The sequence below is a fragment of the Schistocerca gregaria genome, chromosome 4 (genome assembly GCF_023897955.1).
Source record: "Schistocerca gregaria isolate iqSchGreg1 chromosome 4, iqSchGreg1.2, whole genome shotgun sequence".
NCBI lineage: Eukaryota > Metazoa > Arthropoda > Insecta > Orthoptera > Acrididae > Schistocerca > Schistocerca gregaria.
This window is the reverse complement of record NC_064923.1, coordinates 752,997,118-753,023,841: the sequence shown is the minus strand read 5'-3', so window position 1 is coordinate 753,023,841 and position 26,724 is coordinate 752,997,118. Positions and strand designations below refer to the sequence as shown.

Below are 26,724 nucleotides of genomic sequence, written 5' to 3'. Positions count from 1 at the left end.
TGCACGTTGTTGGGGCGTGATCGGAAGACGGCCTACCGGTGGGGACCGTAGCCCAGCTTCATGGAGACGGTTGTGAATGGTCCTCGCCGATACCCCAGGAGCAACAGTGTCCCTAATTTGCTGGGAAGTGGCGGTGCGGTCCCCTACGGCACTGTGTAGGATCCTACGGTCTTGGCGTGCATCCGTGCGTCGCTGCGGTCCGGTCCCAGGTCGACGGGCACGTGCACCTTCCGCCCACCACTGGCGACAACATCGATGTACTGTGGAGATCTCACGCCCCACGTGTTGAGCAATTTGGCGGTACGTCCACCCGGCCTCCCGCATGTCCACTATACGCCCTCGCTCAAAGTCTGTCAACTGCACATACGGTTCACGTCCACACTGTCGCGGCATGCTACCAGTGTTAAAGACTGCGATGGAGCTCCGTATGCCACGGCAAACTGGCTGACACTGACGGCGGCGGTGCACAAATGCTGCGCAGCTAGTGCCATTCGACGGCCAACACCGCGGTTTCTGGTGTGTCCGCTGTGCCGTGCGTGTGATCATTGCTTGTACAGCCCTCTCGCAGTGTCCGGAGCAAGTATGGTGGGTCTGACACACCGGTGTCAATGTGTTCTTTTTTCCATTTCCAGGAGTGTATGAAACTAGCCCTTGTAATTTATTGCTTTTACATAAGTTGGTCTTGCCATGGAACTTCGCCCTCCTCAGAATTAAAGTAAGTCACAAACTCATCACGAATGTTTTTTGCTTCACTGGAGGCTTGCGATCTAAATCGAGACACAGGCTTCCAGCAATCCTTGTAGGATTCTACAATGGCCTCTGAAGAGTCCACAGGTAAAGGGTCACCTCTGCTTTGAAGGTAGTCGTGCAGGACTGCTGCAGCTTTTATTATTTTGGTTACTGTATCAATGCTACAAGTCAATGATCGAAAGTACACCCGCCACATTTGTGCCAGCATACCGAAAGCGTTTTCAACTACCCTCCTACAATGGCATACCCTGTAATTATACACACGTTTTTCAGATGTCATCTTTTGTCACATGGAAAAGGGCGCAGTAAAAATCGTTTAAGAGGAAATCCCTCATCTCCCACAATTACATATGGGAGATTGCTTCCTCCTTCAACAATAGGCTCAACAGGAGGAACTGCAATACTGTAACTGCAGCTCCTTTGTCCAAGGGTGCTTTCTGTGAAGATACTTCCATCACACTTTTTACAATATGAAACAGAGTCTATTGCTATAAATTTATAATCTATATCAACTAGTCCAAGTAGTACAATTGAATAATACTGTTTGTAATTGTAAAAACCTAGAACCAGAGTCAGGGGGCCTCTGGACAGCAACATGTTTCTTGTCAATGGCGCCAATACAGTGAGGGAAATTCCATTTTTCTTTAAATCCCCGCTCAGTCTCACGTCACATAGTTTCATCTGGTGTTGGCATGAACTCTGGCTGCAAGGGTTGCCATAATGTATCACAGAAGTCTTCCATGATGTTAGCAACTGTGTTTATTCCAACACTGTAGCTGAAGCTGATCGTAGTATACGTATCACCAGTTGCCAAAAACCTGAAAATAAAAATTGTTTCAGAAAACTCTTTAAGATATCAGTGGAAAAAGCTAAGGGACTGCCACCGCCAAGCTTTGAATAGAAGAAGATCAACGACTGGGCAGGCCAAAAACAAAATAAAAAATAATGGAAGTATGAGGATGATATGGAGTTAATACTTAAGATGATGATGCATAGACCATAAGTATAATTTGTAAATTACGTTTTATTACACTCTTTAATTTGATAAATATTTTACCTTAGTGATCTGAAACTACTAACAAGTACCCATGTGTACAACAAAAAACATCAGATTAATAAAACAGTTATTTTAACTAGGGATTTGATCTAATCCTAAAATATTTCTCTTCTTGTAGTTGTATGGTAGAAAACAAACTTTCATTGTATAAAGTTAACACTATTCTTTTTAACGTCATTGTTGGCGGTGGAATGTTTAGTGTGTACAAAATTATTGCGAATTTAGTGAAAAATTGTTTTGTCATTACTGGTAATCAGTCTGAAGTTACAAACCAGCATTTAATAATTTACCAAAGACAGTATGGTATAAAGTAAGACAATTATTTCATCAAACATAAATTTTATGTTTAGTCCCAACACATATCAGAGCCAGATCTTAACAAGGAACAAGAATTAAGTATTGGGAAGCTGCACGAAAATGAGGAACAAGATGATCGTGACGGTGATATCGAAAGTAATACCGATGATGTAGAAAAAGTGGACAAAATGGTTGCAATGGGGAAAGAACGTCGCAACCGATCTCCAAGAGGCATAGACAAACTTCTAAATTTCATACATTGCAAAGAAAAAAATAAGAATTCTCGTACAAAAGTGTCCCTGATTAAATAGACTTATTTTTGCCAGGGCAGCCAAGTCGGTTCGGAAATTAGCGCGACGATTACAAAACAAAGTAAAAATTGAGGTGTTAAACACCATTTGTTAAGTGGAAGACGAAATTGATCTGTACTACTATTCAGCTACTAGTCCTAATTCATCTTCATCTTTTGTACCGACTCGATCACCTACCACTTCACACAATCAGTCCTCTTGTTCTCCTTTGTCAACTATTTCTGGACCTTCATCTATCCCTTCCCCAGAGTGTATTGCTTCATCCCTTTCTACAACTGGGTATTTCCTTAAATCTGTCAATGAAAACACCTTTGAACTACTTTAAGATTTTTGCCAAGAAGGTTAATTTAAGTTATTTGACATGTAACATTTTCGTATGTCACTTGAAGCTACTCAATTTCTCATTTACGTTAGTTTTTTTAATATACAGTAAAAAACAAACTTCCTGGCAGATTAAAACAGTGTGCCCGACCGAGACTGGAACTCGGGACCTTTGCCTTTCGCGGGCAAGTGCTCTACCAACTGAGCTACCGAAGCACGACTCACGCCTGGTACTCATAGCTTTACTTCTGCCAGTATCCGTCTCCTACCTTCCAAACTTTACAGAAGCTCTTCTGCGAAACATGCAGAACTAGCACTCCTGAAAGAAAGGATACTTTGGAGACATGGCTTAGCCACAGCCTGGGGGATGTTTCCAGAATGAGATTTTCACTCTGCAGTGAAGTTTCATATCAGCGCACACTCCGCTGCAGAGTGAAAATCTCATTCAGTAAAAAACAAGTTTAATAAAACATAATTTGCCCAAATGTTACTTTTTCATAATTTACAGTAGTAGCATAAATATGTTTGTTAAGTATTAAAGAATAAATAAATACAATAATAATGTCAAAATTGCATTTTTTCTCACATTAAAGAAATGGCCAGTCATTCCCTGCTACTAATTGCTTCCCTGTAGGTGGTGTCTTTTTCCCTGATGATACTGTCAACCATTGTCAGGACCTCATTGAACTGGTCATGACCTAACCTAAAATAGGTGCTGAATTTTTCATTATCCGCCTCAAGATCACGCATCAAGTGGTGGTATTCGCCATCCTTCTTGCTTTCCTACTGACTGGATGCACCCACTCGTTTGTTGAAGCCAAAGTATATAATAAAACCAGCTCATCGTCACTACTGTCGCTACTGCTGGTGTCATCAAACCATGGTAAGCCACACGAAAATCCAGACTGACACCACGAAACCGTCGGAGTTGACATCTTTGTGCATACTGGCATAAAATGTGGCCGGTGTAGCATCGCAACTATCGCCGTTATGTGAATTGGTACGTGGCTAGCGTGGCGTACATCCAGACACGCACGCCACGTGCAGTGTGGAATGGCCTTACAGATCTGGCAGATTGTCTGTTCTTCGCATTGCCTTTCTTCTTGTTGCGACAATCTCTCGAAACATGACCCTGCATCCCGCAATAATAACAGATGCGATTCCCTTTACAATCCTTACGCTTGTGACACAGATTATTGCATCCGTAGTATTGTACTGTTGCATTGAAAACTCTGTGTTCCTGTTTCTGCATCTCATTCCGTCGCCTTCGTGCTTCAACGAAACCATCAGCTGATTCTACTGCTTCCTGAAACGTTTTACAGCGCGCCAATCGAACGGCTTTGCTTACGTCCTGTCCATGCAACCCATGAAAGAATGTGTCCAAGGCTCTATGGTCGGCTTCTCACAACTGAATGCGATTTTCATTTCATCTTCTACTAACTCGTACGTTTGATCGTTGATGTCTCGAATTCTGTCGGCAAACTGCTCGATAGATTCGTCTCTTCGAATTCGCAAACTGTAAAGCTGCTCTCTGTAAAACCTGATCACGTTTTTACGTTTAAATCTCTGAACAACAATCGTTCTAAACTCATTATAATCTTCTGTTTTCACGCAAGTAGGCTTCGCGCTAATGAAATCTCGCACTGTTCCCTGAATTCTTAATTTGGCAACCACTAGCTTATCGGAATCTGTCCAGGATCCTAACAGTGCGGCACCTTCAAGTTTACGAAAAAGCACTTTTATATCATGTTCGGGTTTCCCGCTAAACACTGGTGCTGATGGTAATAATGAAATATAATGAAAAATTCTTTATTGTTGTTGTACCTGTACTGCATGAACTATCATTTGCAAAGTCTTTTGCTCGCTTCTTTCTGCTTTTAACTGCCAAATCTCTTCTTGCAGTTCATTAATATCAGTTTGTAGATCGACAACGTTACCCTGACTAGATTGCGACATTTTGTCTAATTTAATGCCAATGAGTCACTCAAATGTAAAATAAAAATCCATTGCTGCCTTTTGTATTCTAGCAAAACTGGAAAAGACCAACCTGAATTGCAGCGTTGGATGTCCCCGCATAGACGGAAGATGTTCGCGCTGCTGCTGCTCGAACTTCACGTTATGCTGCACCTCTTCAGGACTGTAGATTTTCCATAATTATCCCCATGCTGACAACACTTCTATAAGGGGGTTGTTTGTGTCGTTGCCCCAGATGATGATTACACGAATATTTCGTCAGGATTTGTAAGCGATAGGTCCTTGATGTACGGCAATACGCGACCACCGAGAAGTAAATTTAAACAATTTTATTAAAAGATGCGGATTATAAAATATGCACACTACACCTGCCCATCATCACTGTCTCTGTCATCCTAACAGCGGCTAATTACAGTCATATCAAAAGGCTCCATGGTGAGCTAAGAAAAGAGACCTGTTCGCGTCCGAGGCGGCACTAGTTAATACTGCACGCTGCGGACGGTGGCCGATGGCATGCTCTGCGTCGCAGTGCGGCCGGGTGCGCGGCTACTGACCAAGCAAATTGTCAGCATTCCAGCCAGGTAGGCTGGCGAGCGCGTGTTATGAAACGTACGCCTGCGCGCACCCTATAGACCCTTACAATAACAACCACAGCATACTTTGACTAAATAAAGTGTGAGAAGCTGAGGAGTCAGCCAGCTGCAGCTCTTTTTTGGCATTCATGTGTCCACTATATAGCCTGATTTTTAGGCACCAAAGAGCTTTCCCAGGTGCAGCCCACTGTGCATCCCCTCCATCTTAATGTATGGGGGAGTGGGGGGTGGGGGGGAGGAGAGACGAATATTCTCCACTAAAGTTGTCACTCACAAAGTTATTTTAACATAATAATCACAATGTTCAACAATAACCACAAAAATTTTTATATATCGGTATCGCACTTTCAGCCACTGTAGCACTACAAACCAAGAAAATAGGGCGTCTCTTGGACCGATCTTTAATGTGCCATAACACTGACACTGCATACTTTCACAATAACGAAGTATAAATACGAAATCCGTCAGATACAGCACGATAGCTTCGGAAACTGTGAAATCGAGTTTGCACTGTGCAAATTGGTTTTGTTATACAAACTGAGTACAGGACACACAATGTAGTTAGCCAATTACAGCGAGCATAACAGATGTGAACTATTCAGTCAGTGACAATGTGACTATTTGATAGCGTGCACACACAAATTAAAATTCGCATAATATGTGAGTTTGTGAAACCAATGAATGCGAAAGCAAAAAACCTAGTTGTGGCGGCATGCCGATCTGTAGCAAGCCACAGGTCTAGATACAAATGAAGTGTAACAGTTTGGTTGTGAGTCTGTATGTTCGCAAATTGAAAATGTGATGATATGTTCAACGTGTAATGTGCTCTCATTCATGTTGTGATTGGCTCAAAAGATCACATGCCCTTTGCCTAGATTTATTCAATTCATTCTATGGAAGCAATGCAGCTAAGCCCTAAAAATTGTTCATTCTGCGAAAGTATACTGTAAGAATATTGTATAAATGTGATAAATGACCATTTTGCAGAAGCTCTTCGGAAACCTAGAGCCTTAAATTTACATCCAAATACATTTACTCTCTAATCGTACTTATGGTTCATAAGCAAGCCAATTTAGCAGACAGATTGGATCCATTAATTTTCCTTTTTTCTACAGTATCATTCATACAAACCATTGCATTTTATATCAGCTTCGTGTTTTGCATTTGCAACTTTACAATAGGAGCTCCAGTCTGCTGCATGTATTTCTTTGTGATTTGGAAGCTTCATCAATAAACTCTTCAGTGGCTGAAAATAAATTCAAGAACTACATTATTTAACAACTCAAAATTTTAAAACATCAGTTATAGAAACCATCCAAGAGTCCTTATATATATATATATATATATATATATATATATATATATATATATATATATATATATATATATGTGTGTGTGTGTGTGTGTGTGTGTGTGTGTGTGTGTCTGTGTCATTATGACATCATTGTAATAATATGTACCCTTTCATGTCAGAGTAACTGTCGTTACTCGTTAATTTTATAGCGAGAACACAGCACTTATAGGAATAGTGACCTTCTTCCTTTAATATCTACAAGATAATCATAGCAATAACAAAAACTTCGTAGAGTAAAAGCATGCAAAATATAAAAAAAACTCTGAGGAGTAAAGAAATTCACACAACGCAAAACCAAGCACCACATTAGGAGAGGAGAATAAACACAATTCTGATTTATTTACTTTAACACTCCCCCCCCCCCCCCCCCCCAAATCAAACTGTGGTGCACTGAACAATTTTTAAATACAAAAATGAGAACTCAAAACACATTAGTAACTAAGTCTTATCTTGTTACACATTGTATTAAATTTGTTTGATTTTAAAGCCGTGTCGCCAATCATTGAAACAAAACCATTTGTTGATCGTCTTGTTTTAGTGTTGTCAACATCAGCATAGTTTACAGCTAGATAAAGTATAGGAGAGACCTACATCTGAAATAACACGAACATATCTGAAAATGAGTTTTACGACATTCCAATCAGAAGAAGTGGATTTAGCCGTAGATCGAGAAACTTTTGAACAGCATAAGCGAGATCTGGGCAAGTAGAGAATGCCAGGTATATTAATGATCCCACACCCGAACAATAAGGAACATTGTTGTCAAGAGTATTGCTATATTCACTGTCTAGTTGTTCATTATCACAGGGAGTTTTTAATGGTTTGTACCAGCCATGTTGAAACGATGTGGAATCTTCTCTGTGCATGCTCGCTGTGAAATAACCAAGCCAGACTCTCGTTGCTCTATTTGCATACCTAAAACATGAATCTAAGGATCCAACTGTTATTTTGAATTCAGACTTCAACATATATAAAAATTAATTCACTGCAGTTTGAGTTGTTCCTGCGATAAGTCTATTATCGACGTAAATAGAAATCAGCAGATTTTCTTTTTTGCTTTGTCGTATGCAAATGCAAGGATCTGCTGTCGAACTAATAAAGCCATTTTTCTCATGAATGAATGAAACTTATTATTCCAGCAATGAGGTGATTGCTTGAGCCTAAATAATGATTTCCAAAGGCGATAAACAGGTTCTGACTCGTCATCGAAACCTTTGAGCCGTGTATATTTCTGTATCCAAATCACCATAAAAATGCAGTTCTAACGTCGAATTGGCCTGCTGCAAGCAACTGGACTAAAAAAGTTTCATCATAATAAAATCCGTCACATTGAAACATACTATGCACAACCAAGGAAGCATGGAATGGAACAATCGATCCATCAGGTTTATATTCAATAAAAAAAAAACAGCACTATGTCTCTCAAAGACAACAAGATCTAGACTAGTGTACCCGCTAGCGAGAGGGACATTCCTAACTGAAGATATCAAACTTCGATATATGATGCCACATACCAAGGCTTCCAGAAATCAACTCAAGATCATGGAGGATAAACGAGAGAAAGTATGGATGGAGTTCTATGTTACTGAAGCAATGACGAACAGCTCATGGACAGTACCAAACTTCGAACTGTGACATGTCGTAACTAGATTATCAATTCACGGTTTTCATCATTAATTTGCAAGAACAAAAATTAACACGACCCAGCCACAACATATGTGTGTGAACTGTGTAACGAAACCTGTGAACGATATCATATAGAACTATGCAGTAAAAGAGAAAAATCTATGGATGAATATGCAAAAATGTAAAGTGTTACGCAAAGTAGCTGTATGTGGTTATTTGGATGCAATTTTATTAATTAAAAATTTAATTTGAAATATCCATCGACTATCGATGACATGTTTTCCTTTAGGCAGTTTTACCAAGTCCCAGTTATCATTTTCTTCAAATACCTTCATTTCTTCTTTCATCGTATTAAACCATTTATTGGAATTACTACTTTCCTTAGCTTCGTTGAAGTTTGTTGGGGCAAGCTCTTCATGGATAACTTTTGTCAGGAAAACTAATGCATTTACTTTTTGAGAGTGGTGAGGCTGGTATTCTAATTCGTAGTCACTGAATTTTACGGGGGGACCTATTTCACCAACTGGAAGTCGACTTGGTAACTCATTCGAATATTCTTGGTCACTAGTTTCAATCTGATCAACAGTAGATACACGTCTCTCTACTGTTTCTTCAGGTGCGGAATGTTTTGATGGAATCCACACTTTGGAACCATCTTTGTCATTCACGTAGCCAATAAAATGTAATCGAATTTAGAACGAAATTTCTTAGGCAAATAAACATAGCATTTCTACCCAGAAATTCGTAGATAGCTAAAACTGTTAAACACTTTGCCAGTCCACAATTTGCATCGTGTTTTACATTTAACAATTGACATCCCAGTACGACTGAGTAGGAAAACGGCTGTGTCACATGCCAAAGCCTAAAATGATTTAGGTAACTTGTCAGACGTTAACAATGAGCGAGCTAATTCAACTATATGTCGATTTGCTTGTTCAGAAACACCATTTTGCTCAGGAGTGTCTGGACACATAAGACAAAACTCAGTACCACGGCCTCGTAGCACAGCAGCTACCATGTTACCATTCACTCTCCTCCTCTGACGCTGCTGATGCTTTCTCTGTGATTGTCGAGGAAATCAGTGGTAATGTTGGGAACTATCATCCCATAGCTCTGAGAAAATTATTCTTTACCTCAGGCGCCGTATTAAAAAATAAAATCGCGAATCTCAAGACTGTTTGGGAACAATAGCGTACAACTTGATTTCACTACTGGGGAAGCTGCCAATAAATTTGTAGAAGAGAATCTTCTAGGTAAAAAAAAAGGGTTCCTTTTGTAGTGAATTACAGAACGCACCGCTAGGGTGTTGTAAGGAATGTAGACGCTAATCTGCCACAGTTCTTACAAAAATATATTGCAACCTATGGTACGCAATGTTCACTTACACCTTACTTTCCCCTAGTTAGACAATGCTTCCATTGTCTTAGATATGGCCACTTAAGTAATCAGTGCCACTCAGAAATCCGTTGCAATAAATGTGGAGGTAACCATGAGGAGTCAACATGGTCAAGCCAGAGTACATCATATGTACATAGCAAAGGCAACCACACGTCAAGAGACAAAACTTGTCCAATTTATCTAAAGCAGCAAGACATAAATAGCTTCAGCTGTCCTCGACATTTCTTTCAAAGAAAGTGAAGATTATATTAAATGCAGGTTCTGTGCCTTAGTGGCAGGAAACCAGGGTAAAAGTAAACTGCACTGGGAGAAGAAATTTCATCTCCCACAAACACACAGCATAAATTCATGACAATCATCCACCCTAACTGACCTACGCCTACAAAACCTATACCAACTCTAACCCCCCGTCTTTTCCATTATCAAATTATCTGCATCCACTATTATAGATAGACTTTAAGCTCCACATCATCACACTGGTGTTCCCCAGATACCAGACACAAGTGGACGATTTCTTCATTGATGTACAAGCTAGGACATGGAATATTAAATTTATATCTCAGTTAACATTGTAGCAGCCACACCGTTCAAACGCGCGAAGTGCTGTACTACGGCACAGCCGACACAAGTAAGTGACGCCCGGCATTCACGATTGCAGCTATACCGTTACGCCGCATTCTGGCAACGGTGCATTGCGCATCGGACAAAGCAGGCAGACAGTGCGAGCTGGTCAACACAACGCGACACGGCTCAGACTTCTCGCGCCACTGACCACATGCTTCGAGTTAACGCGGCTCCCCCGCAAACGCGTACACACAGTCTTAAATGCAGTCGCCTGTTTCGCGGTGTGCACCGTTCCGTTTGGCAGTGCTTTTCTCTCTTTCGTGGACATCATGCCCCCTCCAGTCGCGCCAGGAGCTGAATATTCAACGACGCGGCTTTTGTCTCGCTCGGTCCACGGGTTCGCGCCATGGCTCATCACTGGAGTGTTTACCTTCCAGGGCCGGTGATCGAGCTGTACTGCTAGTGCAATGCGCCTGTACAGACGGGCATTGGAGATGAATTATATTTGTATCTTAGTGTAAGACTTTTGAAGAATAAGTGTGTCACGATCAAAACTGCTCTAGTCGTTTCCGTCACCAAGCCTCTCCCTTAAACATAGTGGTGATACCACACGTCTCCACTTCACTGGTGACACTGATGTGAAACGAGGCTAAAAACACGTGGTGATGAACATTCGTCAGTACAAGTGCCATGGAACCGCAAGTAGGCTGGCGCATGCATGCCCGCGCCCAAACAGTGCTCCGTATTGATAAACTATTGTTTTTTTAACAAACTCCGTTTTTGTATTGTTTTTGTGCGTGTATGTTTCGTTCGTGAACTGTCTAGTGTTATTCTTTTTTTTGTGTTTTCCTTTGTAGTGTTATTTTCATTGTGTGCTTTCCCCTTGTGCGAGGACTCGACTCTAAGCTAAGATGGCGACATTCGAAGAGTTGCAAAAGACTTGTGAAGACCTGCTCGCATGCAGCAAGGGGCTGGAGAGTGAGCTACAAGCATGAACTACATGCGCGGACGCCGTGCAGCCACAGACAGCCCAGGACAATTTTGGCCCACAAATTCCCACCACACTGATGCCTCCTACAATCGCCGGAGTGCTCACGAGCACTGGATGGGTGTTGGTCAGGCTGCCTTCCTTTTGGCCCTGCGATCCTATAATGTGGTTCAGCCAAGTGGAGGCAGTCTTTATGAGCAACCGTGTAACTAGACACCTGGCAAAATTTGGACACATAGTGAGCCAGCGCGACCAGAACTACACGGCCGAAGTGCGGGATATAATCACCGCCCCACTGATACAGTCATCCTACAAACGGCCCAAGGAAGAGCTGATCCTGCGGATCTCGTCATCTGAAGAACAACAAGTGCACCAACAGCTGCGGCAAGAGGAATGCAGCTATCATAAGCCCTCACAGTTCCTGTGCCACTTGCAGAGCCTCGTGCAGTCCGACATGGTGACAGATTCACTCTTACGCACTATCTTGCCTCCCATTTCAGGTGCAGGCAGTGATAGCAGCACAGACGCAGATGCAGCTGGACGCCATTGCTAACTTGGCCAACCAGGTACATGATGCACTGACAACTGTGCCAGCACAGCGGCTGCGGCACTTTACGACTCCATCCTCCCACCTCCGTGGCGGCAAACACCTCCCGCACCTGCATTGGATGGTGACCTCCACCAGCTAGTGCAAAACTTGGCCGCATGGTGGCAGCTCTCTCCATGCAAGTCAACTGGTTGTTGCGCTCGCAGCAAGAGGGCAGCATGCATTGCACCAAACCAGACTACAGGTGGCACAGCTCATCCAGTCAGCAACACAGCATCAGCCACTCCAATGGTACTCTGCAGTCTTCAGAGCATACACAAACATGGTACCACACCCATTTCGGTAACAAAGCAACTAGGTGCCATGCTCCTTGCTCGCATCCAAATGCCAGCTAAGACCGGAGCAGGGCGCACCCAGCTGCAGTACGATATCGAAGCATCTGTTTCTCACAGCACTGGGTGCGGGCGTGAGGTACCTTGTCAAGACAGGTTCAGATCTTCGATATTCCTCCATTCTATGTTATGAAACCGCAGTTGGGTCGAGGCACTCTCCCTCACAGTGGCGAACAATTCAGCTATTAAAACTTATGGCACACACAGCTGCAATTTAGATATAGGTCAACACTGCACATTCTCGTGGACTTTTACTGTGGCCCATGTCAATGAGCTGATGGAGCGCATGGACTTCCTCGGCCACTACGGGCTGCTTGCTGACATCGCAAATGGCCAGCTCATCAATGTGACAACAAATTTAAAGAGAGAGGGGCAGTGCCAACAGGCCACATTCTACAGTGTTAAACCTGTGAAGTGCCCCTGACCTTATGCTGACATCCTTGAAAAATTCCCTGACCTCCCCCACCCAGCCAGCGCACTGAAAGACATTAAACATTCGGCAGTGCACCACACCTCGACCCCACACATCGTGTCCCCACGTCGACTCACGCCTGATCGACTTGCACCAGCAAAGGCAGAGTTCGAGGCCATGCTGCGGGAAGGCATCGTTCGATCATCAAGCACCCATGGTCATCGGCTTTACATTTAGTACCAAAAAAAGAAATATCGTGGCGCCCGTGTAGGGACTATCGCACCCTTAATTCACGAATGGTGCCAGAGTGATACCCAGTCCCATACCTACAAGACTTTAGTTATGCTTTGGCGGGCTGCACAATGTTCAGCAAGATAGACTGCGCAAAGGTGCATTGAAAAAACAGCTGTCATAACGGTCTTTGGGCTTTTCGAAAGCCTGTTTATGGCTTTCGGTCTTCGGAATGCTACCCAGACTTGGCAGCAGTTCCTCGGTGGTGTCTTGCAAGGCTTGCCATTTTGTTTCGCGCACCTCGACGACGCCCTAGTGTATTCCAGGTCACCTGAGCTCCACCGCCGCCACCTAACAACCATCTTTCAGCGCCTGTTTTTCCAAATTTCTCTGATACTTCCCCGATTTCTCTGACACTTTTGTAATTCCCTGATTTGCAGAAATTATGGAAACCCTGTGTACAAACAACCACTGGATCTGTAAACAACCGTTGTACCACAAACAAATAGTGAAGGACAAACAGTGCTGACAACACGGTTCTACCGAACTGAAGACAGTTGTGGTGACTGAAAAAATGCCACACTGCAAAAGGATATGAGGTGTTGCACAATATCAAGTACTTCTGGGAAGGAACATACAAAGCTAATTCAGGCCAAGCCTTGGTCCGCACATCTGGTCCACATAAAGTTTAAGAAGCCATGGTCATCCCTGATGTAGCAGAACGGGACACTACATTATAAACACATCGATACAAGGTCACTCGAAATCTGTGATACCTTGACAGGTACTGTACTCCAGAATGAAATTTTCACTCTGCAGCGGAGTGTGCGCTGATATGAAACTTCCTGGCAGATTAAAACTGTGTGCCCGACCGAGACTCGAACTCGGGACCGTTGCCTTTCGCGGGCTTCGGTAGCTCAGTTGGTAGAGCACTTGCCCGCGAAAGGCAAAGGTCCCGAGTTCGAGTCTCGGTCGGGCACACAGTTTTAATCTGCCAGGAAGTTTCATATCAGCGCACACTCCGCTGCAGAGTGAAAATTTCATTCTGGAAACATCCCCCAGGCTGTGGCTAAGCCATGTCTTCGCAGTATCCTTTCTTTCAGGAGTGCTAGTTCTGCAAGGTTCGCAGAAGAGCTTCTGTAAAGTTTGGAAGGTAAGAGATGGATACTGGCAGAAGTAAAGCTGTGAGTACCGGACGTGAGTCGTGCTTCGGTAGCTCAGTTGGTAGAGCACTTGCCCGCGAAAGGCAAAGGTCCCGAGTTCGAGTCTCGGTCGGGCACACAGTTTTAATCTGCCAGGAAGTTTTAGGTACTGTACTGTTTTGTGCTCCAATGTAGTGTATTTGTATTATTCATATCAAACAAACGATTTTGGATTTGTTATTTCGAGTTTGCATGAATAATGTACTGTATAGATATTCATAGTCACAATGTAATGCAAACCAAGTTACTAATGTGTTTCAAATACTGGTTAAATTTGGCGCAAGAAGCAATAAATGTATCCAATAGTATGTAACCAGATTACTGCAAAAATAATTCAGGGATGCCAAGTTTCCTGAAGTGAAATTCTCTGATACTTCCCTGATTTCCAGACAAGTTTTAGCATTTTTCCCTGACAAATTTTGAGTTCTCAAGTGTACGTAAAGACATAAGTTGACAAAAAAGTAAAGACTTCTGTATTTCTACATGTGTGAGTGTTAATCTTAAGTACTAACATCTACATTTTTTTGTAGTGATCTGTTTTTTATAGAGAAAGAAAGCTGAATGGTCCATATGTTTCATTAACCCTTTCAGACCTTGTGGTTACAATTGTGTATATTAGTTTTCAAGAATTCTTAACTGCCATAGAAATATTTTTCCTCAATTTGGAGCTGATGTACACATTTGTGAATGTTCATTCTTTTCAGCATGCACAAGTGCTGCTATTTGTTGTGCAGCACTATAAACATATCAACAGATTACCATAGTAGTGCAGAGCAGTTTGTGCCCTTGAAAGTACCTGGTAGTCTTTCGTAAGCTATAACCCACAGTATAGTTGAGTACAAGTATTGTTGTTTTGCATGAACATTGTAGAATGTTCCATTTATTTATTACAACAATCAATATTTCAAAATCATTTGTTTTAGCCAACAAAACAAAGCGATGTTTTTCTGTGTGCACAATTGTAGCCATGAGGTCTCAAGAACAATGTTGTACATAACTTTGAGTATCTTGTGTTTCCTTCATATGAAGTGCTTGTTGGAACAGTTTCTTTTTATCCTGACAATTGTATGAGTTTTGACTGGGGTTTATTCAAAACATAAAAAGTATGTTGTATTACTAGGTGTTGTTATGAGCAACAATTAGGAAAATAGACATAGCATTGAAGCTCCAGTTGATGACAATGTCGTTAGGCCTACTGTAAATTATTATTTTAGGGAAATACCTCTACTGATATTATTATTATTATTTGTGAATATTTCAGTTCTGTTTATCATGTCAAAGAAACAGTATTTCTACAGTGAGCGAGATGCAGATGCCATTTTAGGGATGCTGCTGTATGGAGAGGTGTCAGATATTGGTTGATCATCAGATGAAGAATCATTTCCTGATGTAGAATCCTAGTGTACTTCAAGAGAGAAGGAGGTCAGAGTGGGGGCTGACAAAATAAACAGGGAAGAAAGCAACGATGAGTCAATTGCAAATAATGAAAGTGGTGTGTGGAGGGACAATGATAACAACGACAGTGGTATTCTAGACAGTGATCCACTTACCAACAATGAGCTCAGTGATGTAAAATACATTTTGTCAGGAAGAAAAGACATCAAATGGCGTCATCGTCCGCTCTCTCTACTGGATTCATATTTTGAATGGGAACAATGTATTGAAGAACAGGAAATACTTTCTCCTTGAACTTATTTCAGAAAGTACATTACCAATGATCTGTTCAGTACTATGGCTGATATGACAAACCTATATGCCTTGCAGAGTGGAACAATTAGCAATTTCAAACAAACTACACCAGCGGAACTCCAAATCTTGTTTGGGCTTCATATAATTATGGGAACTCAAAAATTTGCTAGAGTCCGAATGTATTGGGACACAACATTGAAAATGCAATTATTCTTGGATAGTATGCCCAGAAATAGATTCTTCCAACTCAGAACAAATTTACATCTTGTTAACAACATGGCTATACCAGCAGACAATAAAGACAAGTTCTGTAAAGTTCGACCCTTTATATACTGCCACCCATAACAGGATATCTCGAATAGAAACTGAGGCCAAGCATCTGCCACACCTCTGGATACACCTGTTCAAAGACGACGAGGAGAAACTAGGCCTCCTAAAGAGATTCAGTTTGATGGAACACAACACTTGCTCTTCATGAAAATGGTACACTGCCTACCAGATGCAAATTTCTGGGATGCAAGGGACGTTCATGAATAAAATGTGAAAACTGTAATGTACATCTTTGTTTGTCAAAGCAAAAAATTGTTTCCATTCATTTCATATCAATTAGAACCACATAATGAACATAATTCCTTACTCATTTCATTTTGAATTAAAACTATGGTGAATTTTGAATTATTTTGTGTGCAAATGATTACAAATTTATGTTTAATGTTTAAGTAAATTAGTTTTGTCTGCTACGATTTCAGTGTTGATTGGGACCCAGTGTACACAAATGTGTACAAATCTTTTTTCGAAAATGGTAACATATTTTTATAAAATCATTAAAAAATCATCCAAGTCAATTACAGTATTTAAAAAAAATTCTTCCTCCAGAAAAAATTCGGTTCTGAAAGGGTTAAGTCACACTGATGTTTTTTATGCAAGACAGATTTAAAATATCTTCACTTATTTCAGAAATAACCTCAAAAAAAGGAGGATTCTTGAAAGAATTGCATAATACAGGGAAGAGTTGTGTAAACCAACACTATAGGTGACCGCAAATAAAATGTTGGTTTTAGTATATTCATTAGTGTTGGTTATTACCCACTGTGTTATGACTATTATTTTACAGGTATTGTGTGATTTTTCTTTTGAGAAATATATGGCTATATAGTGTAGAAACTGCCAGCAAATGCCACAATTTTCTTCTTCTTATGGTCCATACTTCATAATATATAAACTACTTTTGAAGTGCTAAAACATACTACAGGAAATAAAATGTCTATAAAACGCCGCACTGTACATTGTACTTGCGATGAGACAGTTGCAACTCCTGAAATCCATCGCCCGTGTCCACCGGCCTGCCGAGGAGCACCGCAGTCCTGGATCCACAGAAAATCCACCACATTACGTCACACACAAACAGACCTGGCCTGCAGCAGATAGGTGAGTCTAGATCTGACCGGCACGGCCTGCACATTAGTGGGAAATGATGGGAAGACCCAATCTGTTAGAGGTACCCACAGAAATGACCTGCGGTTGTGGCCTATCGTGGAAGTCCACTCATGTAGTTTACAGTACGCTTGTTCGCCCACTGCTTGAATACTGCTCAGCAGTGTGGGATCCGCACCAGATGGGGTTGATGGAAGAGATAGAGAAGATCCAACGGAGAGCAGCGCGCTTCGTTACAGGATCATTTAGTAATCGTGAAAGCATTACGGAGATGATAGATAAACTCCAGTGGAAGACTCTGCAGGAGAGATGCTCAGTAGCTCGGTACGGGCTTTTGTTAAAGTTTCGAGAACATACCTTCACCGAAGAGTCAAGCAGTATATTGCTCCCTCCTACGTATATCTTGCGAAGAGACCATGAGGATAAAATCAGAGAGATTAGAGCCCACACAGAAGCATACCGACAATCCTTCTTTCCTCGTACAATATGAGACAGGAATAGAAGGGAGAACCGATAGAGGTACTCAGGGTACCCTCCGCCACACACCGTCAGGTGGCTTGCGGAGTATGGATGTAGATGTAGATGTAGATGTAGATGTAGCCATCTATTCACGTGTCACAGACACCATGTTGATAACTCACACAAATACTCTTGAGAATCAATACTAACGAGACACTCACACTCACAACTTAACTTTTGGCCACAGGCACTGTCAGAAAACGAGAGCGCACACACATTCACATACTCACTCAGACATTACTCATGCACATGTGACCACTGTTTCCGGCCGCTGTGTCCACAGCCTCTGACAATCAGATCCAAACAAATCACTTGTCATGCCTCCCTGCCTCTCGTCAGCAGCTGCTAGTTTAGCAGCAAGAAGTGATGGCAGCACTGAGTGCAAGCTGAGGGGAGTGGTAGAAAGGGCAAAAGCAGTAAGAATGAGGGAGTAGGAAGTGGCACACATACTCAGCTGCACCCAACCAGTGACGATGCATGACATCTCAGTAAAAAAACCATTTCATGTACTGAGACAAAAACTAGATTTTTCCAGTGTTTTTTACCAAATTTCTCTGCTTCTCTGACACATTTGAAATTCTCTGATATTACCTGAATTCCAGAAGTTGTCGCAACTCTGAATATGCGAGGAACAACTACTTTTAAATAATATCGAAGTAAGTAACATTTTTATGTAACGTGTTGTTCGTATAAATAAGATCTTATATTTACACAAGTTAGCCAATGTATTCCTGTTACATTATTAACATACAAAAAAGTTCATACAAAAATGAATCTGTACTTACTATCAAACTATCCAGAATCTTAAAATGTTAATTGAAATTTGTGAAGATTTAGTCAATAACAATGTGTCTTCAATTCCAATTATTGCAAAATTATAGAAAAAGCATGATGGTAGCAATGCATCCACAGTGTTGTGACACATTTTACGGTTTCACGATTGTGGTTCATTACATTCTGTATTTTTAGTAAATTATGCCATAGTTACTGCGTCACAAATCGGCTGACAATGCAAAGAAAAAGAACCAGTTGCAACACACTTAATGGAGGAGTTATAAATTTAACTGAGTAACACTCTCCACTATACATCAATGTACAGCGAGTTTAGTACAGAAGTGCACCAATTCAGCCTGGTACTTAGGTTTAGAGAGCATACAAGTGATCAAAACAAGACTGTACTTGGTAATCATCTGAACACCAATAAGCATAAAATACTCCACATGCAAGATCATTTAGAAATTTTACACAAGGCATGTAAAAGGTATACCCCAAATCTATTAGAAGAAATGTAAATCTTTATTCACAGCAAAAGGTAGCCACAGTGCCTGCTTAACAAACTAAATGATTTCAGGTTAAATTGGTACTATGACATCTTCCAAGACTTACTAATGCAGCAGTGTGTCGAGAGGCATGGTGCTTGCCTGTCATACATCATGTATGCATCAGCTGTGGCAGATATGGCCCCATTTGCAGTGTCCACCCGACAAGTAAATATAACAGCCATGAGACCACCATGATACCCAATTCAACAGTTCTTTCTACATTAATATGTTAATGTTCTTGCTATATATTTTAATAACAAAGTTTTATATACTCAACTTATGAAAAGAACAGGATATTGGATTCAACTTTATATAACTTACATTAGAAATGAAGTTACATGAAAATCTGCCTTGTATAATTTTAAAACCACATGTTACATTATTTTTTAACAACACAGCTGTGCATATTATTTTTATCAATTTCCTTTTATGAGATGACTGTATGTTCAATTTGTAGACACGAGCAATTCCAGTTCATAATTTTTAGAGATTATTATTTATGATACACTGCATCACTAAACAGCACTAGTCCTGGTGCAAGTATACAGGTGAATTGATGAGATGCAGTGTATTGAAATTTTAAACATGGCATGTCTGTGGTTTCTTCTATACCATGTATTATTGTATTTCTGGCACAGGCATTATTTCTCAGCTGGTCTGTTTATCTGACAGATTCTGTAAATGGTTGTGGCCAAAATGTGTTAAGGTGTAATTTTTGAAAAATAAAAATAGCAATCAAAGTGGATAATTATATTGACTAGCAATAATCACAGAATACTCTTGCTTGTCACAAATATTTAGCTACAATCGAATTCTTAACAACACTTTGGTGGATTAAGTGGTCAAGACAAAGATTGCATCACCCATCGAGTGAGGGATGTCAAGTTATCAATTTCCAATTTCAGTTTAATGCTCTTGTAGCATACTCAGTTTAGTTACATATTGTGTGAATACACAACAATTGCAACAATTTATTGCACACACACACATTTGCACTGATAGCTGCACTGACAGATTGTTGCATGTAGATGGACCTTAAGGCATTAATAGTCAGCATAAATTGCATTTCATCAACTGAAACACTGTGTGTGAGAAAAGAAAGTTCCAGCATGCAGAACAATAATTCTGGTTGCTGTAGTAAATATAGTGGAATTCCTAGGACACAACTGATTTACTGTGAGTGATGAGTGTAATGTTTTTCACCAGTCTGGAAAATCCTGAAGTTTGAGGAAATATCTATCCTTCCCTACTTGAAGTTCCTTGGGTTTAAAGTCTGAACTGCTGTCTTGGTGTAATATTGTCAGTATACAATCAATATAATTGTACACCTTGATGGCGGTGGTTGTGGTTAGTGTTTAACGTCCCGTCGACAATGAGGTCATTAGAGACGGATAGCAAGCTCGGGTAAGGGAAGGATTGGGAAGGAAATCGGCCGTGCCCTTTCAAAGGAACCATCCCGGCATTTCCCTGAAACGATTTAGGGAAATCACGGAAAACCTAAATCAGGATGGCTGAAGACGGGATTGAACCATCGTCCTCCCGAATACGAGTCCAGTGTGCTAACCACTGTGCCACCTCGCTCAGTAGCTTGATGGTGTTCAAGCTGGAAACATTATAGTGAGTAGTGATGTGAATACAGCTAGAAAATAGTAGAATTTCTGGAGAATTTAAAGCAGGTATTGAGGGAACCTCTTGAGAACTAAAACTGTGAATCAGAAAGTGTGTGCAGTCCTACACCTAAAAATCTACAAATCAATTTCGTCATTCTAAAAAGTGGAAAAGCAAACGAGGAAGACTTTAATGACACTGATTTCCATCTAATAGACGCTACTGATATACGAAAATATAACAATGGTATTATCCAAAAGGCAGTAATGGTAGAAATATGCATCTTAGGAAATCCGAGTTAGTTGTTTACTGAGACAGTCATGGTAGCGATCTAGCAAAAATCTTGCAAAATGAACACAATCTTAGAGCTACCAGCTATGTAAAGTCTGGGGCCCTTATGCATAAAAGTTAGGTTAGTGTTGTTTAACGTCCCATCGACAACAAGGACATTAGAGACGGAGCACAAGCTCGGGTTAGGGAAGGAAATCGGCCTTGCCCTTTCAAAGGAACCATCCCGGTATTTGCCTGAAACGATTTAGGGAAATCATGGAAAACCTAAATCACAGATGGCTGGAGACGGGATTGAACCGTAGTCCTCCTGAATGCGAGTCCAGTGTGCTAACCACTGCGCCACCTCGCTCGGTCCTTTTGTATAAAGTTGTAAGCAACTTACATGTGATAACACTACAGAAGAAACTCGGTTTTTGGTCATAATCAGTGGTGCAAACGATGTCTATGTCAATGAACTAAAAACTGCCATCTGTAATGTAATGAAAGCCCTGGTCACACTGAAAAATGAAAGTGTAATAGTAACTGGAATGTGCACACATATGACCTAATAGAAACATCATGTGTAACCCAGAAAATTTACATAGGTCAACAGGCAATTTTATAAAATATGCAAAGCATACAGGAACACAAACTTCCTAGACGTGCAACTCCTGGTAAGGAAACACTTCACTGGGCATGGTATGCATTTAAATATTCATGGAAAAAACTTCATAGGTTCTAGAATAAATGAGATTACTGAAATGATGTGCACAAATGACAACATTATGCCTATTATTGTACCAACTCATAATGGAGAAGCCATCTCACCATAGCTGATAACACCAACAAAAATAGCAGCAGAAGAACAAACACAACCAACTGCAGTGACACCAACCACAGCAGTACGAACAATAATCGGAGCATAAATGCCAACAACAGCATCACCATCGACAGAAGCATCACAAACAACACTAATCCCAACAATAGTAGGAGCAGCAGACAACCATCCACAGGGTAGAAAGTAGACAGAAAAGAATACCTCCTTGCCATCTGAAGGATTTTTAACTGCAGTTATGACAAAAAAGAAGCCACCAAGGTAAGTAATATTAAATGTCTGACAGTACTCCACCAAAATATTCAGTGCATAAGAAAACAAAGTGCAAGAGATGGAAGTTCAGTTACTATTCTTAGACAGCTCTGTTATCTGCATCACAGAGGAATCTTACGTATTAATTTACCCTCATTTGTCAAAGCATGTTCTTATTGTAAAACACAATGAAAGGTGGAGGATCATGTTTTTATGTTAAGAACAGTATTGAATTTAAAGTTATAAATGATATTATCTTGTTAAGTGTAGATAAAGACTCTGAAGTGTCAGCAATAGAGCTAGCTGCTATAGACAAGCCCAACAACTAACTATATTATGTGTATACTGTTCTCCCAATGGTAATTTAGAGGTATTCTTTTCAAAACTTATACAAAGCCTAGAACTAGCATCAACTCTGAAACATAATAACCTTTTGTGCAGGGACTTTAACATAAATACAGCTGAAACAGATGGCACCAATAACACATTTCTGAACATCCTATGTAGTTTTGGCATGTCATCACTAGTCAGCTGTGCAACAGGAATAACCAGACATTCATCATCTACCCTTCACCATGTAGCTACAGATGCAGGCAGAGAAAACTGTGATGTAGCCTACTTGTTAAAAATCTGGAACCATCAGACCATATATATCAGATTGTAAAAGTAAAAGCTTGTGTAGAAAAAGAATCCAAACTGCATTTATACAAAAGATTCTACTCTCCATCAGTTTTGCAAGAATTTTCCTTACAGTTAACACATAATTGTTAGGAAGGAGCTTACACAGAAACTGAAGTGAACAGGAAATTCTCTAATTTCATGTCTGAGTTTAAACTAAAATTTTAAGAAACATTCCCCAAGGCATTAATTCCTATTGGAACACCTGCCAAAAATAAATGGATCACTAAAGGGATTAGAAAACTTGTAAATACCTAAACTCCATTAAAAAGGACAAAAAATCTACCACTGATAGGTTGATAAATTTGGCCAACAATAAAACTACATGGGTTGTACTGAAAAAAATAACAGCAACTGTGAAGAAGAGGAGTACAAACACACAAATCAAGAACAAGGTAAACTTAGCAAGTAACCCAAAAGAATTAGCAAACTATGTGAATACCTACTTTAGCAGCATTGCAACAAAGTTACAGAAAATTTTCCAAAAAGTGTTAATCAACCGACACAAAAGCATATAGCTAACTCAATGGTATCGCTTCCAACTACTTAGGAGGAAGTATGGAATGTTGTAAGGCAATTAAAGAACAAAAACTCAGCAGGTTTAGACTGGAAATAGCAACGTGCACTGAAAAAATGCATAAATGGTATCAAAGCTCCACTAACAGAAATCATAAATGAATGCTTCAAAATTGGTTGCTTCCCAGACTATCTGAAACATGCAAAAAATTTACCAGCTCATAACAAAGGTGATGTAGAAAACATTGACAACTACAGATGATTAGACCTATTGTCATCATTATCTAAAGTGACAGAGATGTTTATAAAAACAGGCTTATGAGCTATCTAAGCAAATTCAACCTTCTCTGCAGTGACCTAGCATAGGATAGAATTCACAACTGTCCACTCCACCAAAACAATTTTAGAAACACTAGATGAGAACAGCTATGTAACTGGTCTTTTCCTAGACCTGTCTAAGGCATTTGATACATTTGACAACCGGAAACTGTTGCATAAGTTAGAGGCACTAGGAATAGAGGGAATGGTTAGCAAATGGTGAGTTTTGTTTTACTCATCTCATGACGTACATTTACAATCCATTTGGTTTGCGTACAAGAGATATGTCAAAAATTTATAATACATTTACAATAATTTTTACATTAATAAATAATGGTACTACAATAAATAATAACACTATCAGGATATTTCTTAGAATGTGTAACACCTTGTATCCAGCTCAAATTTCCAGTTTGTCCTGCATGAATTCATCCACTAGGTAATAACACTTCAGTGTCAGTACCTCATATATCTTTCTTTTATGTGAACCTCAATTCATCTGCATCAACTTGCTCCCTTTTCATTTATTAAAAATGTTCATTCCCATGTATTAGGGTCCCTGAGTATAAAATGTTTTTTGTTTCTAGTATCATGTGAATGGACAAAATGGTTTCCCTCAAATAATTCATGTCTGGCATACAAAAATATAATAATCTCATATACACTCCTGGAAATTGAAATAAGAACACCGTGAATTCATTGTCCCAGGAAGGGGAAACTTTATTGACACATTCCTGGGGTCAGATACATCACATGATCACACTGACAGAACCACAGGCACATAGACACAGGCAACAGAGCATGCACAATGTCGGCACTAGTACAGTGTATATCCACCTTTCGCAGAAATGCAGGCTGCTGTTCTCCCATGGAGACGATCGTAGAGATGCTGGATGTAGTCCTGTGGAATGGTTTGCCATGCCATTTCCACCTGGCGCCTCAGTTGGAACAGCGTTCGTTCTGGACGTGCAGACCGCGTGAGACGACGCTTCATCCAGTCCCAAACATGCTCAATGGGGGACAGATCCGGAGATCTTGCTGGCCAGGGTAGTTGACTTACACCTTCTAGAGCACGTTGGGTGGCACGGGATACATGTGGACATGCATTGTCCTGTTGGAACAGCAAGTTCCCTTGCCGGTCTAGGAATGGTAGAACGGTGGGTTAGATGACGGTTTGGATGTACCGTGCACTATCCCCACACCATGATGCCAGGTGTTGGCCCTGTGTGCCTCGGTCGTATGCAGGCCTGATTGTGGCGCTCACCTGCACGGCGCCAAACACGCATACGACCATCATTGGCACCAAGGCAGAAGCGACTCTCATCGCTGAAGACGACACGTCTCCATTTGTCCCTCCATTCACGCCTGTCGCGACAGCACTGGAGGCGGGCTGCACGATGTTGGGGCGTGAGCGGAAGACGGCCTACCGGTGTGTGGGACCGTAGCCCAGCTTCATGGAGACGGTTGCAAATGGTCCTCGCCGATACCCCTGGAGCAACAGTGTCCCTAATTTCCTGGGAAGTGGCGGTGTGGTCCCCTACGGCACTGCGTAGGATCCTACGGTCTTGGCGTGCATCCGTGCGTCGCTGCGGTCCGTTCCCAGGTTGACGGGCACGTGCATCTTCCACCGACCACTGGTGACAACATCAATGTACTGTGGAGACCTCACGCCCTATGTGTTGAGCAATTCGGCGGTACGTCCACCCGGCCTCCCGCATGCCCACTATATGCCCTCGCTCAAAGTCCGTCAACTGCACATATGGTTCACGTCCACACTGTCGCGGCATGCTACCAGTGTTAAAGACTGCGATGGAGCTCCGTATGCCACGGCAAACTGCCTGACATTGATGGCGGTGGTGCACAAATGCTGCGCAGCTGGCGCCATTCGACGGCCAACACCGCTGTTCCTGGTGTGTCCGCTGTGCCATGCGTGTGATCATTGCTTGTACAGCCCTCTCGCAGTGTCCGGAGCAAGTATGGTGGGTCTGACACACCGGTGTCAATGTGTTCTTTTTTCCATTTCCAGGAGTGTATGTATAAGGATGGCAGAGTTAATATTTTGATAAGTTTTCTAAATAATGGTTGACATGGTTCTTTGTGATTTTTCTGTCTTTTTAATATCTGCATTATGTTTGTCGAGTTTTCCAAAAAACAATACCATACCTAATAATGGATTTGAAGTAGCTTGTATATGCTATTTTTTGTGTGTCCATGTCAGTTGTGATTGATAATATTTGCTCTACAAATGCGAAGTTGCTCAGTTTGTTTGCCAGGTATTTAATGTGTGCCTACCAGCTCAAATTTTTATCTACATTTAAACCTAAGAATTTGACTGAGTCAGCTACTTCTATATCTTGGTTATTGTGTACAATCTTAATCAGCTCACATTTTGACTGGTTTTTGTTTTTTTTAACTGCATCGCATGAGTCTTAGATAAGTGTAGATTCAATCCATTTAGCTGCAATGAAGTTTCTACTTTACTGAGGGTACTGATCACAGATTTGGAAATTTTTGCCGAATCCTGATCTTAAACTAAGAGAGAAGTATTATGTGCAGACAGAACTGATGAGGAGGTGATACTTAATGGTAAGTCATTAACATAGAAGAGAAATAGTACTGGGCCTAATATGGAGCCTTATGGAACACCCTGAGATTTTTTTCACCCTGAAAAATAATGTGTGCAATTTGAAGAGATGCTAACTCTTTGATTTCTGTTATAGATAAGTCGGATTTAAGCGAATTGTAGGGCACTGCCGCTAAAGCCATACTTCTCAAGTTTGTAAACAAGTAATGCATGGTTTACAGACTCAAACGCCTTTACAAGGTCGCAGAAAATTCCTGCCACCTTATTTCTCTTGTCTAATGATGTACTTATTTTGTCAGTGAGACTGTTTATTGCATTAATGGTGTTCTTCCTCTGCTGAAAACAAATTGATTGTTCAGAATAACAGAATATTTTGCTATGAAGTTTTGGATTTGTGGAACAGAAAGTTTTTCAAATATTTTGAATAGGACTGGGAGAATTGAGATAGGACAATAATTTCCCAAGATCTCTCTTTATCCCTTCTTGAAGAGAGGTCTGACTTCAGCATATTTCAGTACCTCTGGGAAAAGCCCTCTTTTAAATATTGATTTATTATTTGAGCTAGTGGTTTTGCAAATATATTGTGTACCACTTTAGTAAATTTGGAGGGGATTCCATCCCAACCTGCAAATGTTTGTTTCTTAATGTTACAATACCATTTTCTACATCCTCCACAGAAACT

The 26,724-nt window shown here is 40.9% G+C and overlaps 1 non-coding gene across 1 annotated transcript; it reads left to right on the top strand.

The window, feature by feature from the left end:
* Positions 1–14,020: 14,020 nt before the first annotated feature.
* Trnas-cga (transfer RNA serine (anticodon CGA)) lies at positions 14,021–14,095 on the top strand. The gene has a single exon. It is a non-coding gene; the product is annotated as a tRNA-Ser (tRNA).
* The last annotated feature ends 12,629 nt before the right edge of the window (positions 14,096–26,724 follow it).